Source organism: Dipodomys spectabilis, unplaced genomic scaffold (genome assembly GCF_019054845.1).
Source record: "Dipodomys spectabilis isolate Male_0828 unplaced genomic scaffold, ASM1905484v1 ptg000550l, whole genome shotgun sequence".
Lineage (NCBI taxonomy): Eukaryota > Metazoa > Chordata > Mammalia > Rodentia > Heteromyidae > Dipodomys > Dipodomys spectabilis.
In genome coordinates, this window is record NW_024871227.1 from 158,345 (window position 1) to 179,587 (window position 21,243).

Genomic DNA, 21,243 nt, shown 5'->3' on the forward strand with positions numbered 1-21,243 from the left:
CTTCTTCACGTCCTCCTGGTGGTACCACACTTAACTGTTTTGACTGCTAGGATGTGAGCCATGATGTACTCACTGGATTCCAGGGCCTCTAGGATGCCTATCTTCTCAAAGATCTCTGTCCAGTGGCTGACCAGCTCTGTGGCACTCAATTCACCACTCAGGTATGAACAAGGTTGCCATGAGCTGAACGACTGGCTCAAGAGGCCTCCTCTCCTCCCCCTGGGGCCAGCCAGGATGGTCTACCACATCCAGCCCCCAAGTTTCATGTTGCAGACAAAGGATCTTTGAGGCAGCCTGAGGTCTCTGATTCTCCCAGAATCCAGTGCAGTTGCTGGGAATCGTCTCTGCTCATAGCTGGCAGGCTGGGGATGGCAAGATCACACTCTCTGCTCCTCAGGAGTCCCCGACTGAGGTGGTCACCCTAGAGAGAACTGGAGGAGATTCAGCAGCTACCAGAGAAAGGCAGTCAAGGCACAACGTTCAAAGCAAGAAATAATCTGGCTTGGGAACTCTGCCTTTGGCAGCTGAAATCGTCCATCCAAGGCATTAGTGGAAATTGCCAGCTTAAATAAAAAAAACCTGGAAAATGAAGCATTTAAATTGTCCCAATCAAACTTAAAGGGTTCCAAAATCAGTGGTCCCCTTTTGCTTCCAGACAGCCTACAACAGGTTATAGAAACTGGCATTCATCAATCCCTGTCTAACTGCCATGTCCTGATACCAAGCAGGCTCCAGCAGGAGTAATGGACTTGCCTACCACTTTCAATCTTGAAACGTCCCAGACAGGACACAGATTGGAGTCTGCAAGATACCAGGGAAGATTGATCACTGGTGCACTGCCCCGGGAGAGAATCCACGCCACCAGTGGGGCCCCGGAGCCCTGGGCCTGGATGCCCACAGAGATCATAAACGCCCTAGATAAGGATGCCCTCTCATCCTCTGTCATGGTGAAACATCTCCCATGTCACACTGTACACCAGCCCCTAAAACCTCACAGCCCCTGCCCTACCCTTTCACCCATCTCCTTCCCCAATTATGTTTGGCAGACACATTCCCAACCCTTGAATTAGCTCCAACTATACACTGAGAGCAGAGTGTCTGTCTGGAAGAGTGTGGCTGTGGAAACACTTGCCTCACCAAACTTCTGGCCTGGGATAGAAGGACAGGTGTCCACTCGAGTTCACACAGGTCTCCTAGGGGAGGGCCACGCAGGCCCAGCAGCTACTGTGGGCTACAGGAAAGGGGCAAAAGAGAGGTGGAAAGAGGAGGAAAGGAATGTGTACTGAAATCTTCCAGAGAGGAGCCATGAAACTGTGAAGGAGAAAACAAAAATTGTGGCTCGGCTCATACTTGGTACTGATGAAAAAGAACAACAACATGTACATATACACAGAGAAATAAAATGCTTTTGCTGTTTTTAAACAAGGTCTCTCTCTCTCTCTCTCTCTCTCTCTCTCTCTCTCTCTCTCTCTCTCTCTCTCTCTCTCTCTCTCTCACACACACACACACACACACACACACACACACACACAAATCCAGAACACTGACAGAAGTGTCTTCCATGCAGCACCTGCAATTTGCCAAATGATCACTCACCTGAGCAGTCAGGCTGTACAAGGAGAAAGATGATCTCTCTCTCTCTCTCTCTCTCTCTCTCTCTCTCTCTCTCTCTCTCTCTCTCTCTCTCTCTCTCTCATACACACACAGACACATACACACACAGACTCAGAGTAGGGCCTCTCTTAATTTTGTTGGTTACTCATCTGGGACAATGTACAGCTGGAGCATCCAGGTTCCCATTCTCCATTCCCTTTTCAGAACCAAGGGTTCCCAACCAAAGGAAGCACCACTGTTATGACACAGCACCACCCTGCCTCTCACCTTCTCCAGGGCCAAACCCTTCCCCTTGGGAACAACCAGCCTTAAATCCCCATTCACCAAAACCTTAAGCCAGGATGCTGGGTGAAGGGATCCCCAGACAGGTGGCTCCTCAGAGCCAGGACTGAAAACAAGCAAGGGGTCATGGGGTCCCCAAGGGGGTGTCTGACCTGGGGTGGGTGTAGTGTTGAGGAAATGGATGGGGTTATAAAGGCTACATACATGGACAGACTCCCTACTTCCAGCCTAGATGTTTCTGGGCGACTGGGTGGATTCTTGGAGGGACAAGGAAAACAGATGGACCAGGAGCACCAGCAGATGCTGGCAGAGCTGGGAAATGTGTCCAACCTGTGAGTACTGTTGACAGTTGGGGGGGGGGGACAAGCCAGGTGTATATGTGTCAGAGGGAGTGTGTTCCTCCCAGATATTCACCTTTCATCTGACGCCCAGTGCTCTCACCTCCCTAGTGGGATTTTCTGATACCCTCCTCAGGTGAGAGGGTGACTGAGAACAGAGGACAAGGACTCACACAGAAAGGGGTCGCTATCTTCTGCATCCACCACCACCCCACCCCAAGAAGAAAGGAAAAGACCCGAGAAGGCAGGTGTGAAGTTGCTGCTACCCACCTCTTTATAAAGCCACAAAGTTCCCACTTAGGAAAGGACGGGTGAAGATGTGGGGCTGTGTGGTTCCCATTGCTCCAGGCCAAGGGCTTGGTGATGCCCCCTGCTCACCCAACCCTGCATCTCCCATTTCCTGGGACACTGACACTAGGGATGGGGGTGGGATCCTTGGGTCGACACCCACTCCTCCACCCACCACTCCTGGGGAGCATTTGTGGCAGAGCCAGAGCTGGCCCCTGGCACTGGTGAGGCAAGGTTGGGATGTGAGAAGGGAAGCGGGAGTCGTGGGTCTGGGTTGGGGTGGGAGGGGGGGTGTGGGAGAGGTCACGAGGTGAGGGCCCATGGGACGACCACTCCTGTGCAATGCTGGGAGATGCTATAGGCTGCCATTCTGGGTGCAGCGTGCAGCAATGGCAGCATCATGGCAGATGCTCAGGCCCAGAGCAGAGGATGGGGAACCAGGATGTGGTCAGGGCCACAAGTTGGCCTGGGGCACATCACTGTATGACTCTGAGAGGCGCTGCAGGTCTGAGCTAGCAGCCCATGTTTGAAACGTGATGCCATGGGGAGGGCAGGAAAGGGGGGCAGGACAGGGGCAGGCGGGTGGCAGGGCTGAGCCCACCCCAGGCCCAGCTGAGATCCTGGCACTGGAATCTCAGACTCAGGGCCTACTTGGCCTCTAGCCTCCCAGGGCCTGTGGGAGGGATGTGCCTGCTGTGCTGGCTTTGTGTGCTCTGTGCTCCTGGCCCAGTCCCTTGATCCTACAACAGCAGAAGCCAGCCATTGATGCCGCCTCCCCTGGTGCTTGTGCCTGCTCTTCTCTGCTGTCTCTCTCTGCCCCCTACTTCTCTCCCGGGCTGCCCCACCCACGCTGCACAAGTGAGCCAGCCCCCATGTGCCCCTGGCTGCAGCAGATATGTGCCCACTGGGCCACCTCCTGTCCCCCCATTCCTGACCTTGTGGTGCCCTGACTGCCCTAAGGCTAACAGGCCATGGAAGAAGCAGCCTCACCTCAGCTCAGAGCTTCCTCCCAACCCCAGCAGCTGCCCTTGGCATTGAAGCCCTCCCTCAGCCCAACGGCTGGGAGAGACTCTTTTCCATCCACCCCACACACTAAGCAGGTGCATGGTTACCCTTTGTTAGTGTATGTGTGTGTTTGTGTGTGTGTGTGTGTGTGTGTGTGTGTGTGTGTGTGTGTGTGTGTGTGTGTGTGATTTTCAGGGATACCTTCCTCTCAAGGACTCAGAACATAGCACCCTTTTGGATGACAGCACACAGCATACTTTAAAAAAAATAGCACAAAAACCTGTGTAATGGACTCAGCACAATGCACCTTTTGAAGGACTCAGGACATAACAACCTTAGGGATCCTCATGGTAATCTAATGACCAATAAAATTAGACATGTCATTTTGACATCACCAAGCTTAAATTTCATACAATTATGACAGCATATGTCATAGTGAAATTATAGACATATTGTGAATGCCTATTTTGTGATTTCATTCCATCTCAAGCAAGCAATATTGGTGGATTTCAGAAATCCATTGTAACCTCAAAGCCATTGTGACATGAAAATCCTTTTGTGATATCACACTGCCATTGTGAAATCATTAACCTGTTGTGACATCACAAACCTGTCTTGTCCATTGTGACCTTCTCACCAATGTGACATCACAAAGCCATTGTGAGATCACATTGCTGTTGTGACATTACAATCACCCTGAGACCTCCCAAACCCATTATGACATCTTTAGCACTTTGGAAAAAACACATGGCCTTTGTGACACCACAGTCCCTTTGTGTATCCATTGTGAAATGTCAATTGAGATCAGATATGCCATTGTGATGTCACAAAACATTTACAATATAATCATAGGTGTGACATCACATTGTCATTTTGACAACATCAGGTCATTATGATATCCCAAATCTATAATGACATCATACCATTATGACATCACATTGTCATTGTGACATCATATTTACATTATGAATGCCTATTATGTGATTTCATTATATTTCAAATGTAGCATGTGGGTTCATATCAAAAACACATTTTGACTTCATAACCATTGTGACATCACAATCTCTTTGTGACAAAACGTTGCCATTGTGATATCTCTAAACAACTGTGACAACTCAAACATGTCCTGTCCTCGTAAGTTTTGTGACATGTTGTCACTGTGTTATGTTAAGCCCATTGAGAGCTCATTCTATTTTGACCTCATATTATTTCAGGTATGACATAAAATATTAATAATATACTGTGACATCATGAGTATTGTGACATCCCAATGCTAGATGTAATGACCATTGTGTCACATTGTCACATCACAAATCTATTCGACTTCATCACATTTGTGCCAACATATGCCTTTGGAATCCTCACAATCCCATTCTAAACTCATATGCTCATTGAGAGTTATTGACAATTGAGGTGTCGAAAGCCATTGTCACATCACCAATCTACTACGACATCACAAAAATATTTTGAACTCATCACTATTATGGCATCACCAACTAATTGTGATTATAACAACACTCTTATGACATGATAATTTGACATCATATTGCAATTGTGATATTACTGTACCATCATGCTTTCACAAACCTATTATGACCTCATCACATCTTAGAAAATGCACGGCCTTTGGGACATCAAGCTCCTTCTCTGAACTTGTATCATGGTGAACTTGTAGCAATTGAAATTTGAAATAAGTTGTGAGATTACAAACTAGTTTGACATCACTTACGCATTTTTATAAGATTAACACTTTGACAAATGTAACCTGTTAGGATCCTTAGCACTTTTGACAAAAAACATGGCGTTTGTGTCATCACAGTTCATTTGTGTATGTCATTGTGACTTCATTCTCATATCCTCATTATAAACTAATGGCAGTTAAGATCTGACATGCCATTGTGACATCGCAAACCCTTTGTGACATCATCAGACTGTCACTATGATATCATCAGCTCATTGTGACATCACCAAGCTACAGTGACATCATAGCATTATGACACGCATTGCCATTTTGCTGTCATAGACACATTGTGAATGTATATCCTGTGATTTCATTCCATTTCAAATGTGGCATATCAGTTGATATCAGAAACACATTGTGACCTCATAACCATTGTAACATTATAAACCCTGTGGGACGTCATAACCATTGTGACACCATATTGTTGTTATCACAGCTTTAGCTTATGGTGAGAACACAAAATGAGAATGACATTATAGAATTTGCCATTATGTCATTATGACCTCATAGTCAGATTATGAATGCCAAATCTGTGATTTCATTATATTTGAAATGTGGCATGTGGGTTGATATCAGAAACTCATTGTGATGTCATAACCATTGTCACATCATAATCCCTTTGTGGCATCAATTTGGCAATGTGACATCACAATAGCAATATGATGCTACTAAGGCACCATGATATCACAGTGGTCATGAACTCACAATGGGTTTCTGATATCAACAAACAGGCCACATTAGAAATATAATCAGATAACATAATAGGCAAACACAACATGTCTATGATATCAGAATGACAATGAGATGTTACAATGCTATGATATCATTGTAGATTTACATGTCAAAATGAGTTGACGGTGTCATAATGGCAGCATGATATCACAATTATAATGTCAGAAAGGATTTTTTATGTTTAAATGGTATGTCTGATGTCAGTTGTCATTAGTTCCCCATGAGGATATGGATACAAAAATGTTCTGTGATGTCACAGAGGCCATGTGTGTTTTCAAAGGTGGTAAGAGGTCATAATAGGTTTCAAAGGGCACAATGTGATCCATAATGAGACAATGAAAATGAGATGTCCCATTGGGTTTTTGATGTCACAATGGTGATGAGGTCACAATGGTTTTGTGATGTCACAGTTTGTAATATCAGAATGATACATCCAATTTCAATTACTCATAATTCAATATGAGGATACCAGGTGATAGAAGAAGCTTCATAGTATGTGGTCATACTATGTGAAAACTCAATGGAACAGTGATTTCACAATGACAATGTGATGTCTCAACATCATGTTATAATAATGTTTTGATGTCACAATTGGTGATGCCATACTGATGAGGAGGTCTCAATAGATATGAGATGTCCCTAGGGGTTGGTGATGTCATAATGACATGTGGGATCTCAATTGTCATTAACTCACCATGAGTATATGAGTTTGGGAAGGGATTCTGATGTCACCAAAATATATGTAGTCAAGAAGGTGAAGAACTAACAGGTCTGAGATATCACAAAGTGACACAATGGTTACGATGTCCAGCGGTGTGATATCAGATGTTACATTGGATTTTAGATATCTCATGTCATATTTGAATTATGAAGTCGAACACAGATTTTCAACTCACAAAGGACCTAAGATATCACAATGGTATTTCACAAAAGTTATGAGGACAAGAGAGGTATTTGATATCACAGTGGGTTAATGATATAACAAAGGCAAAGTGCTGTGACAGAGAGATTTTGATGTCACAAAGGTTATGAGTTCACAATGGTTTCCTGATATCAACCCACATGGCACATTTGAAATAGAATGAAATCAAAGAATTGGCATTCACAATGGGTCTATGACATTAAAGTGACAACGTGATGTCAAGGCAGCAATGTTTGATAGGATATGTACTCATTACCTTACTCATGTAACTGTAATCCCTCTGTATACTACACTAACAATAAAAAACGTACAGAAGAAAAAAGAGAAAAAAATGGTATGATGTCATTGCGGTTTGGTGTTGTCACAATGAGATGATGGTGTCATGATGACAATGTGATTTCACAGTCATAATTATTGCACAAAGTCTTTGTGACCCTACAATGCTATGTGTGATCACAATTTTCATTAATTCACTATGAGGATATGGGTACACAAAGGGTCTGTGATGACACAGAGGTCATGTGTATTTTAAAGGTGCTAAGATTTCACAATTGCTTTGTGATGTCACAATGTGATTGTGAAGGCACAACAGCAATGTGATATCACAAATGGTTTGTAATGTCACAGTGATGATGAGGTCACAATGAGTTTGTGATGTCACTATGAGTTTGTATTATTACAATGACATGTCCAATTTCAATTTCTACTAGTTCAAAATGAAGATACAATTTCAAAGAAAGAATCTGAAGCTCCAAAACAATGAACTTTTAGTCATAACGTGTGATATGCTGCCATTAGGATATTTTAGGCCTTTAGTATGCTTATATTCAGTTTTCAAACTCATAATTCAGGGATAACATCTGATATCAGAAATTGACTCTGACAATATGAACATTGTGACATCACATTGATAGACATCAAGACCATGGTGTCACATTGTGAACTCACAAATCTGTTAGGACTTCATCACATTTGTCTCAACACATGTCGTTGGAGATAACACAGTCCTTTTGTGAACTCATATCTTCATTGTGAATTAAAGACATTTGAGAATCGGCATGCCATTGTGACATTTCCAACCAATTGTGACAGCACAAACCTATTATAGTAGAAACACATTGTGATCTAATAGCCATTGTGGTAGCACAATCCCTTTGTGATCTCACATTTCCATAGTGATATCACTAACCCACTGTGAAATTTCAATCCTCTCATACCCAATCCAGGTATGAAATGTGATACCCGAATCCAGTGTGACATCTAGATCATGGTGACATCACACTGATAGATGATATAAGCATTTTGTTACATTTTGACAACACACACCTGTTAGGACTTCATCATTTTTGAGACATCGCATGCCTTTGGAGACATCACAGTCCCTTTGTGAGCCCATATACTCATTGTGAGTTGACAATTGAGATCACATGTGTCATTTTGATGTCACCAACCCATTATGACATCACACACCTCTTGTAAACTCATCACCAGTATGGCATCACCAGTCGTAGTAACAAAACTTTATTAAGTCATCATATTGCAACATCTCATTGCCATAGTGATATCACTGTTCCAATGGTTTTTCAAAAACCTTCATAGCTTCTTCATAGCATTTTAGAAAATTCATGGCCTTTTATATTTCAGTCTTCTTCTGTGAACTCATATCCTCATTGTGAAATAGTAGCAACTGAAATTGGACATGTGAGTATGAGATGTGACTTCACAAAACGTTGATTTCATCACCAATGTGACATCACAAACCCATTGTAAGTTTTCATTGCCATTTGATATCATTATCACATTGTGACATCCCAAACCTATTTAGACCTCTCAGCACATTTGTAAAAACACATGGCCTTTGTGACATCACAGTCCCTTTGTGTAACTATACCCTGATTATGAACTGGCAATTGATATCAGACATGCCATTATAACATCATGAACTCTTTGTGACATCACCAGTGTGACATAACATCATTATGACAGGATCAACTACTTTTGACATCACAAAACTACGACAAGATAGCACTATGAGATCACACTGTCATTGTGATGTTATAGACAGATTGTGGATGCCTGTTTTTAATTTCTTTTTGTCGGTCGTTGAGCTTGAACTCTGGGCTTGGGTTCTGTCCCTGCTCTTCAGTTCAAGGCAAACACTCTATCGCTTCAGCCACAGCACCACTTCTGGTTTTCTAATGGTTTTTATTGGAGATAGTCTCATGGACTTTCCTGCCTGAGGTGTCTTTGAAGTGCAATCCTTAGATCTCAGCCTCCTGAGTAGCTTGTATTACAGTCGTGAGCCACTGGCGCCCGGTTTATTCATTCTTTTTCAAATTTGACATGTGTGTTGATATCAGAAACATAATGTGACCTCATAACCATTGTAACATCATAAATAAGCAATGACATCAAATTGTCATTATGACACCTTCAGCTCATTGTGACATCACCAAACAACAATGGCATCATAGCATGATAAATCACAATGACATTGTTACATCATAGTCATAACAGTGTGAAGGCCTATTCTGTGAATTCATTCTATTTCAGAAACCCATTTTGACCATATAACCATTGTGATATCACAATCTTTTGTGACATCATTAATCTGCTGTGCCATCACAAACCAGTCCTTATCAGTTTTGTGACATGCTGCCATTGTCATATGTTAAGCCCTTTGTGAGCTCATAATCTGTTTTCAATCTCATATTTCTGGTATGATATGTGATATCAGAAATCCCCTGTGACATCATACTGCCAGATATCATGAGTATTGTATCACATTGTGACATCACAAACCTATAAGAACGACATCACATTTGTCACAACACATGCCTTTGGAGACATTACAGTCCCTTCTTGAACTCATATATTCATTCCTAATTAATGACATTTGAGATCTGCCATGCCACTCTGACATCATGAACCCTTTGTGACATCACAAAATTATTGTGACCTCATCACGAGAATGGCATCAACAAATAATTGTGGTATCAAAGCATTATTTTGACATGATATTGTGGTATTGCCATTGTGATATCACTGTCCCATTGTGTTTTTACAAACCTATTTGGCCACATCACATCTTAGAAAATTCATGGCCTTTGAGACTTAAAGCTCTTTATGTGAACTCGTGTACTTATAACTTCTAAGGCCAAGAGACAAACCATCAAGTCACATTTAATATAATAAACCAATTTACACTAGAAAGGGGACTGTGATTACCTTATCCTGGACTGGATACCCAGGACTAAGAGCAGCCTTGACCACCAAACCTCAGACCTTCAATGGGCAGCCCCACCCTTTCTTAATTGGTCTGCAAACCACCAGCCAAAAAATTATGATCTCCAAAGCTCCAAACCTCAATGGGCAAGGCTTTTTACTTTTCCATTCCTCCCTCCTTCGCTACAGACTTGTCCTTCCTTCCTGGTCTTTCCCTATTTCCCTTCCACCACTTCCTTCAGGCCTCTCCAGTCTCCACAGGCCTGCCCTACTCTGCCCCAGTGACCACTTGCCAACCTTCTGCTCTCCCTCAACATCCTCTCTTCTCAAGTTTTTCCCTTCCTGCTGTCTCACCACCTTCTTCCATCTGGGTAGCTCCCATTTTTATGTCCCCTTCCAATGCTCTGAAAATGCAACTTATATATAGGTTGTATCCCTCTTCACTCCAATGTGTCTTCTGCCTGACAGTTTTCAACCGTCACTTCCCAAACTGCCCAATGTTCAATTAATTCTTGACAGCTCACCATGTGAGTCTTGACACTACCACCTTTGGCGGTATTCCCCACACTCTCCGGTGGGCCAGGCCAAGAATTTACAATGATTATCGGCTCCCACAGATAATTCTGGCCTCACTGGTTATTACAGTATCCTCATAGTGAATTAGAAGAAACTGAAATTGTATATGTCATTGTTGTATTACTTGATGAGACATCACTAACCCATTGTGACCTCATCACCGTGGTGACATCACAAACTCATTGTGATATCACATTGCCATTGTGTCACCATGCTCACATTGTGACATCCCAATCATATTATGACCTCAGAAGCTTTGAAAGAAAGCATGGCTTTTGTGTCATCACAGGACCTTTGTGTACCCATATCCTCATTTTGAGCTAATGACAATTAAGATCAGACATGCCATTTTAACATCTCAAAACCTTTGTGACATCATCACCAGTGTAACATCACATTGTCATTATGACAACATCAGCCCATCGTGATGTCATAAAACAATAATGACATCATAGAATTATGACATCCCATGGTAATTGTGATGTCACAGATACAATGGAATGTCTATTCTGTGATTTCATTCTATTTCAAATGTGGCAGGTGTGTTATCAGAAATAGATTGCGAACACATAACCATTATGGCATCACAATACCTTGAGGACACTACATTGCCATTATGATATCACTAACCCACTGTCTATCCTATCCTCATATATGTTTTGACATGCTGCCAGTGTCATCTCTGGCCTCTCTAAGCTCATAAACTGTTTAACTCATAATACTTCAGGTATGACATGTGATATCAGAAATCCACTGTGACATCACGACCAATGTGACATCACACTGCCAGATGTCATGACCACTGAGTCACATTGTGACATCACAAACATTTAATACTCATTCCACTTGTGCATTATCCCTTGTGAACTTGTATATTTATTGTTAGAGTTCTGGCATGAGATTGTGACATCAACATCCCATTGTGAAATCACAAATCTATGTGTCCTCATCAGCTGTATGGCATTACCAACTAGTTGTGTAATGGTAACATCACATTGCCAATGGGATATCTCTGTCCCATTGCATTTTCACCAATCTATTATGTCTGCATAATATTTTACAAAACCCATGGCCTTTCTGACTTCTAGCTCCTTATGTAAACTCGTATCTTCATTGTGATCTAGTAGAATGAAATTAGATATGTAATGATGATATTACAAATTCGTTGTGACATCACTATCCAAGTGTGACTTTATCACCACTGTGACATCACAATCCCATTGTGACATCACATTTCCACAGTGATATCATGATCACCTTGTGATGTCTCAAATCTCTTGTGACCTCTTAACACCTTTGAAAAAGGACAACTGACATCAGACATGCCATTGTACCATTACAGACACTACGTGACATCATCTCCAGAGTGAGATCACATTGTTGTTAGGATACCATCAGCCCATTGTGATATCCCTAAATGACAATGACATCGTAGCATTATGACATCACATATTCATTGTGATGTCCTAGAGACAATGTGATTGCTTAGTCTGTGATTTCATTCTATCTCAAATGTGGCATATAGTTTGATTTCAGAAACCCATTGGGACCACATCACCATTGTGATATTACAATACCTTTGTGACCTCATATTGACATTGTGATATCATTAATGCAATGTAACATCACAAATCTGTCTTGTCCTCATAAATTTTGAAACAAGCGTCTACCTTGACCTGGGCTTGATGCCCAGAGCTAAATGCAGCCTCAACCATGAACCCTCAGAACTCCACAGAGCAGCCCAGCCATTTGTTAACTGTTCTTCAAACAACTAACCACCAAAATAATGATCTCCAAAGCTCCACATTTCAAAGGACAAGGCTTTTTCTTATCTCTTCATCTTCGTTCACTACAGACCTGTCCTACATTTCAGGTCTTATTTTTTTCCTTCCACCATTCCCTTCTCTTCAGGCTGTTCTACTCTTGACAGGCCTGCCCTATCCAGGCGGCCAGGTGCCATCCTCCAGCTCCTGATCTCCCTCAATTTCCTCTCCTCCCAGGTCTTTACCTTCCTGCAGTCTCATCACTTCTTTCCTTCCAGGCCCTTCCCCTTTTTCTGTCCCCTTCTGTTGCTCTGAACATGCAGCCTATATATAGGCCGTACCCTTCCCCCACTGCAATATGTTTCCTACATAACAATGTTCAATCATCACTTCCCAAATGTCCATACCCAATCACTTCTTGGCTGCTCACCATGTGGGGCTTAACATCCTATCTCCTTCAACAGCATATCCTGTCCCTTTCAGCAGCATACACCCCTCTCTCTGGTGGTCCAGACCAAGAGGCCATGATGACTATCTGTTCCCGTGGATTATACGGGCACTGATGGTTATTACAGTGTCCTCATGGTGAACTAGGAGCAATTGAAATTGGACGAATAATTGTGATATTACAAACTCGTGACATAACTAACCCATTGTGACCTCATCACCACTGTGACATCACAAACCCATTGTGACATCACATTGATATTTTTAACACCAGGATCACATTGTTACATCCCAAATATATTATGACCTCTTATACATTTTGAAAAATTATATAGCTTTGTGACATCACATTCCCTTTGTGTACTCAAATCCCCACTGTGAAATATTGACAATTGAGAATCACACATGACATTTTAACATCAAAAACAGTTTGTGAGTTTATCAGAATTGTGACATCACATTGTCATTTTGACACCATCTGCTCATTGTAAAATCACAAAACTAAAATGATATGATAGATTTATAACTTCACATTGTCATTAGACATCATAGACACATTATGAATGCCTTTTCTGTGATTTCATTCTATTTAAAATGTGGCCCATAGGTTGATATCATAAGCAAATCAAGACCTCCTAACCATTGTGACATCAAAATCCCTTTGTACATCACTTTTCCATTGTGATATCTCTAACACACTGTGACATCAAAAACCTATCCTGTCATCATAACTTTTGTGACATGCTGCAATTCTAATACACTTGGCTTTTTTGTCCTCATAATCTGTTGTCGACCTCATTAGATTTCACAAATGACACTTGATATCACAAATTCCCAGTGACATCATGACCATGGTGATATCACACTGCCAGATTTCATAACCATTGTGTCAAATTTTAACGTCACAAACCTTTTAGGATTTCAATATATATGTGACAACACATACTTTGGAGAAACCATATTCCCTTTGTGAACTCCTATACTTACTGTAAGTTAAAGACAATTTGGAGCCATCATGTCATTGTGACATGCCCAAAACATTGTGACATCACCAATCTTTTGTGACCTCATCATCAATTGTGACAACAACACAATATTTTGACATGATGTAGTGAGTTGACATTGCCATGATGATATCTGTCCCATTGTGTATTCACAAACCTAATATGATCTCATAACTTTTAAAAAAATTCATGTCCATTAGGACTTCAAGATCCTTCTGTGAAGTTGTATGCACATTGTGAAATACTAGCAATTGAAATTGGACCTGTGTTTGAGATATTACAAAATCCTTATGACATCAAAAACCCGTAGTGACCTCATCACAACAGTGTATCGTAAAGCTATGATGACCCTTAAGTACCTTTGAAAACACACATGGCATTTGTGACATCAAAGTCCCTTTGTATGCCCATATCCTCATTGTGAACACATGACAATGGAATTCATATATGCCATTGTAGCATCACCATTTGTGACCCCATCACAAATGAGACAACAAATATTCATTATGACACCATTATGTCCTTGCAAAATCACCAATTTATAATGACCTCATAGCATTATGACATTATATTGTCATTGCTATATTATAGACACATTGTAAATGCCTATTCTCTTAGTTCATTCTATTTCAAATGTGGCATGTGGGTTGATATGAGAAAACCATTATGATCTCATAAATATATGGCATCACAATCACTTTGTGACATCACAGTGCCATGGTGACATCATTAACACAATGTGATATCACAAACCTGCCCTGCCCTCATAAGTCTTGTGACGTGCTCCAATTGTGATGTCTTAAGCCATTTATGAGCTCACAATCTGTTTTCAACCTTATGATATTTGTTATGATATGTGATATCAGAAATCCACTGTGGCATCATGACAATTGTGACATCATACTGACAGATACCATGCACATTGTGTCACACTGTGATATCATATTCCTCCTAGGATATCATCACATTTTTGACAACACATGCCTTTGAAGATACCACAGTCCGTTTGTGAACTCATATTCTCTGTGATTTCATGACAAATGAGATCCTTTATGCCATTTGGATATCACCAACAAATTGTGGCATCATAGACCTACTGTGACCCCTTACCTGTATGGAATCACCAACTAAATATGACATCAAAACCTTTTGTGATGTCACGTGACACGATGATCATGACATCTGTCAGTGTGATGTCACATGGTCATAATGTTAGTGGATTTCTGGTACCTCAGTTCATACATGAAATATGAGGTTGAAAACAAATTATGAGGGCAAAAAGGTCTAAGATATCACAATTTTAGCATGTCACAAAAGTTATGAGGACAGGAGAGTTTTGTAATGTCACATTGTGTTAGTGATATCACAATGGCACTGCGATATCACAAAGTGATTATGATGTCAAAATGATTGTGTAGGCACAAACGTGTTTCTGATACCAGCTCTCATGCCACATTTGAAATACAATGAAATCACAGAATAAGCATTCACAATATCTCTTTGATATCACAATGAGAATTGTTGTCATAGTGCGATTATGTCATTGAGTTTGGTGATGTCACAATGAGCTGATGCTCTCATAATGAAATGTGATGTCACACTGTTGAGGATGTCACAAACACTTTTTGATGTTATGATGACATGTCTGATCTCAATTGTCATTGGTTAACAACAAGGATGTGGGTACACAAAGGGACTATGATGTTGAAAAAGGCATGTGATTTTTCAAAGGAGCTAAGAGGTCATAATAGATTTGAGATGTCACAATGGAATCATGATGTCACAATGAAAATATTGTGACAATGGTTTTGTGATGTCGTGCTATGATGATGTCAAAATGGGTTTGTGATGTCATAACGAGTTTGTAATATCACAATCAAATTTCCAATTTCAATTGCAACTAATTCACAAGGAGGATACTGTAATAATCATCAGGGCCACGATAACCAAACTACATTCCGAAAATGCAATACAACAATTAACTAAAAAAGTACTGGCAGAAAAATGGCATCTCTTTATTATGTGATGCCCAATTCTTAGGTATTATGTCTCCAGTTAATGAACGTGATTGTTTAAATGCTTCATAAAGTTTTAATTAAAATCGATTAGTGTACTATAATATAAATGTGGATAATTTTATCCAAGAATCATTCATGAACTGCCCATTCAATCAAGACATACATCAAATTCATTTGATATTCATATGGATAGGAATGAGTTTCTTAGGATCTCCTGCCATTTGGAGGTGACACGACCAGGATTCGAACTGTGGGCTTCAGCTCCCACCACTTCAAACCGAGGATTGGAAACTCACCTCTCTGTCCAAGAACATCAGCAAGACCAATTATTAGGCAGGCACCAGTGGCTCTCAGCAGTCCTCCTTGATATTTACAAGGCTGTGATAGGAGGATCATTGTTGAAGTCACGCTAGGGGGGAAAGTCCTTGAGAGCCCTGTCCAACTTCAGGGCCAACAAAGCCAGAAGTATAGCCATATGCCTCCAGTGTTAGAGGGCTATCCTTAAGTAAAAGCAGCTCACGGACTGTGCCCAGATCCTTAGTTCAAGGTCCAGGATTGGCAACAAACAGACATACACAACAATCTGTGCAGCCATCCATTTAAAGCAGGTCACCCTCAAAAGCAGGAAGAATCACAAACCGGGCAGGGGGAGAGAAGATCAGGTTTCTTAGAAGTAACCGGTATTCAAAAAATTAAACTTGGGGACGTAAAATTGTAGCATATGTGAAGTGTAAACAAAGGAGGAGGCTGCAATACTTGATAAGAAATGTACGCATTATCCTGCCCATGTAATTGTAACCCCTCTGTACAGTATGTTCACAAATAAAATAAAATATTAAAAAAAAAACAAAAAAAAAAGAAAAAGATAAAGGGGCTGGGAATGTGGATTAGTGGGAGAATGCTTGCCTAGCATGCAAGAAGTCCTGGGTTCAATTCCTCAGTAGCACATTCAAGAAAAAATCAGAATTGGTGCTGTGGCTCAAGTGGTAGCATGCTAGAGACAATGCCAGGCCTTGTGTTCAACCCAAGAATTGGCAAAGAAATAGCTACTTTGGTAGGTAGATAGATAGGTAGATAGATAGATAGATAGATTGATAGATAGATAGATAGATAGATAGATAGATAGATAGATAGATAGATAGATAGATAGATAGATAGATAGATAGATAGATAGATAGATCGATAGATAGGTAGATAGGTAGATAGGTAGATAGGTAGATAGGTAGATAGGTAGATAGGTAGATAGACAGATAGACAGATAGACAGATAGACAGATAGACAGATAGATAGATAGATAGATAGATAGATAGATAGATAGATAGATAGATAGATAGATAGATAGATAAATAGGTAGGTAGATAGGTAGATAGGTAGATAAATCAATAGATCGATAGATCGATAGATCGATAGATCGATAGATCGATAGATAGATAGATAGATAGATAGATAGATAGATAGATAGATAGATCGATAGATCGATAGATCGATCGATAGATAGATAGATCGATAGATAGATAGATAGATAGATAGATAGATAGATAGATAGATAGATAGATAGATAGATAGATAGATAGATAGATGATAGATAGATAGATAGATAGATAGATAGATAGATAGATAGATAGATAGATAGAAATATGATAGATGAATCTGGACTTGCATGTCAGGAGGAAAGTAAGGAAGACTTCCCAGGCATTAGGCCTTCTGCAGTGTGCCAGGACACCAACATGGCCTTCACACAACCAGAGAACAGGAAGACTGGCTCTTTCCACTTCTCAGGCAGGCAAGGGCCCCAGAGTCAAGAGGGCAGAGCCAAGTTCTAACTGAGGTCCTTGGACTGGGGATTTGCATTAATGATGTGGAGAATGAAGGAAGGAGAAAGGACTGGCAGATGTAGAAGAAGGGCCTTCAAATCTGACAGATGGAGAGCCAAAGACCCACTCCCTAAGACCAAAGAGCAAGGTTTTCTACTCTGTTCCTGCCCTCTCTCCCAATAAATTGGCTCTCTATTGTTAACTTAAAGATAGCCTGAGGCTCCCTTCACCTGAGGGAGGAAGGTTAGTCATTGTTTGAAGAGGCTGAGAAAAGCTTGACCTTTGTGTAACTCTGACAAATGTTTCATGTTTCCCCTCATTGCTGGCCATTCCTGGAATGTTGTGTGTGTACATTCTGCCTCCTAACCTTGCATGACTTTTTCTCTTCACCTAGCCTGGCTTTTGTAACTGTTTTCTGCATTTAAATATTGTTACATTGGAGTTCTTCCTGCAAACAGGCCTAGTGCTTGGATGCTGAGAACTTCATTTGAACCCAGGATCGGTCAATAATGTTTCTTTCCTGCTTCTATACCTCAAGAACCCTAAGAACCTTTAGCGTACGAGCAACTTCTCATCTCCAAGGGAAACACAGGAAGCTCTTGAACATCTGACCTTTCAGAAGTGGAATTCAAAGTTTCAGACTTTCCTACCCCGACTGGCTTCACCCTGTGATCCTCAGACCTCAGCCTTCTGAGCTAGGGTGACAGGTGTTAGCTACTGGTGGTCTGCTAGGTTCAGAATTGTAATTACACTGACATTACAAGTCAATTGCTTATCACAAAGGGCTTGAGCAGCATATTAAGCCTTTCAACAATAGACCTTTCAGAACCCTGTAGGACACAAGGTTATAATGCTAGAGTCTGAGGGGCTGTGAATATGGATGGGCTACACTTGAATCTTGAGCTCTGACTCCAATTCTGGTGTACATGAGCATTCATTTTCCAGAGAATGTTATCCTAATTAGCAAATAGCAAAAGTACTTCGCTTAACCTTCACTTTTTTCCAGTTTTGTGTCTCCAACTCAAGCCTGGGCACTGTCCCTGAGCCCTTCAGCTCAAGGCGAACTCGCTACCACTTGCCCCATAGCACCAAATGTGGTCTTTTTGTGGTTCATTGGAGATAAGAGCCTAACAGGTTTTCCTTGCCTAGGCTGTCTTTGAACTGTGGTCTTCAGAACTCAGCCTCCTGAGAAGTTATGGTTCCAGTTGTGAGCCACAGGCATCTGGCCTATTGTTGACAGTCCAGGTGCTTGATCTTAGGCCCTGGGTACTGTTTCTAAGCTCCTTTTTCTCAAGCCTAGGGTTGTGCCACTTGAGCCACTTTGATTACGTGGCACTGAGGATTCAAACCCTAGCATTCATGCATGCTGAGCCAGCTCTCTACCACTAAGCCACATTTCTAGCCCCACACTTACAATTTTATCCCTCAACTTGCCTATCCTCAAGAAAAGGCTTCTGAGTAAAAATCATCTAAAGAAATTCCTATAGGAAGGTTCCAAAGATAAAGAACACAAAGCTCATACTTGGGAGAGACTCTAAACATGTGAAGACTGTGACAAATGCTTCCATTTAATTATGTATCATGTTTCAACACTTAATAAAATATTAATGAAAAATGAGTCAATATCCTAAATTATTGTGTATAAATTTATAATAGATGTACAACAAGTACTAAATATTATGTGTATAATAATACTAAATACAATATATACAATAAATAAATGAATCAAGTAAAAAATAAAATAAATACAAAAATCAATAATAAAATCATAATGTGTAATACACATACATATGTAAATATATATCATATATTACCCATATATAGAAATATTTTCTTCTATTGCAGGGCCTTCATTCAGACCCTTGTAACTCTAGTCTGAATTTCTTTTCCTCAAGGACAGTAAGCTTTGTCTTCACCCATGGTGCAAAAGAGTTACCTGGATGGTGAGATCAAATCCCAGCAATGATTGAAATATTGGCCCAAGTTCCAAGATAGTGACAATTTTTTTTAATGGAAGCAGTTATGTTTATTCAGTGACATACTGAAGATTTAAAAAAGCAGTGTAGAATTTTGTACATCTATTCAGACATCTTTCTCTTACCCCCAAAATGCTTCTTTTGAGCACTACTTTTCTTCATTTTTTTTGTTGTAAAAATGTTGTATAGACAGGTTACAGAAAAATGAGCATGGTAATGAGTACATTTCCTATTGAGCATTGTTGCCTCCTCCTTTGTTTTCCCCCTACTATCCCTTCCCTCCCATCTCCACAAATACTCCCCCTGCCGAGCTCAGTGACTTAATTCTTATTTTTGGATTTGTATGGGGTTTGAACTCAAGTAGTGGCAACTCTGCACTTTCCCTCATATTACTACATATTTACCAAGACTCTGAGTTCAAATCCCAGGCTAGGAAAGAAAACTGGTAGAAATTCCAAACCAGGGAGCTTTGTTTCTTTTTCAATTTAAATGATTTTTTTTTATTTATTCTTTATTTTGCCGACATGGGGCTTGAGCTCAGGTAGTGGCAACTCTGCCTCAGCTTCAATTACCCTAGGGTGGGGTGCACCCTCGGACCCATAGACAACCCAGGGATCTTAGGTCCAGAGGGCTTGCAGGAAGAAAAATAAGTAACATAGCATAAAAAGTGGCGAGCTACAGAGGGCTGGGTGTTTTACGTTTTTTATTTGCAGGGTGATCATCCTGGGTCTGAATGACATGGCTGCAAAGTGAACCTGACCTGCCATATCTGAATGCTGGCGTGCTATCAGGGAATCCATAGACCAACCTGTCAACATAGGCCCTGGGTTCAAATCCCAGTCCTGACACCTACCAATGGCTGGAGATCACAAAACACTCATTCCTATGCATAGAAATACCAATTGAGAGTAGTTCATTCTTTGGTCTAGTCTAAAATTGGATGCAATAATCCTAGGATGCTGATTGATCTTAATTAATAGATTATTATGCATGAAAAGAATAATATTCCTTCAATGGTGGTACAATAAATGCCTAAGAGTTGGTAGGAACATAGTAAGTGTCCTTCAATCATAGATAGATGGCTCTGGTGCTCTTTACCAATACATATTTATTTGTATACCACCCTCTGCCTATCCATGTATCACTGTTTTGGCTAAACCTGGGACTGGTTCTCAGCACCTGGGAACCACCTGACAGCTTCATTGATTAGAGGCTGCCGTGCTCACACTCATCCATTCATGAATTGGGCTTGCTAATCCCTGAGATCATATCCCAGCACTGCCAAAAATTTAATCTTGGAGTAAGAAGCCAAGTGTGACACATGTATTCCTTTTCTGGGAGACTCCTCGGTGTCAGGCATGAGGGAGAACATATAGACAAATCTGGATGCTGTGATATAAGATGTAAACAATGTAATAAATGTTAGAGGGGTCATCAGAATCAATAAAATAAATGGTAAATAAATGAATAAACAAGCAATAAAATGAATAACCACACC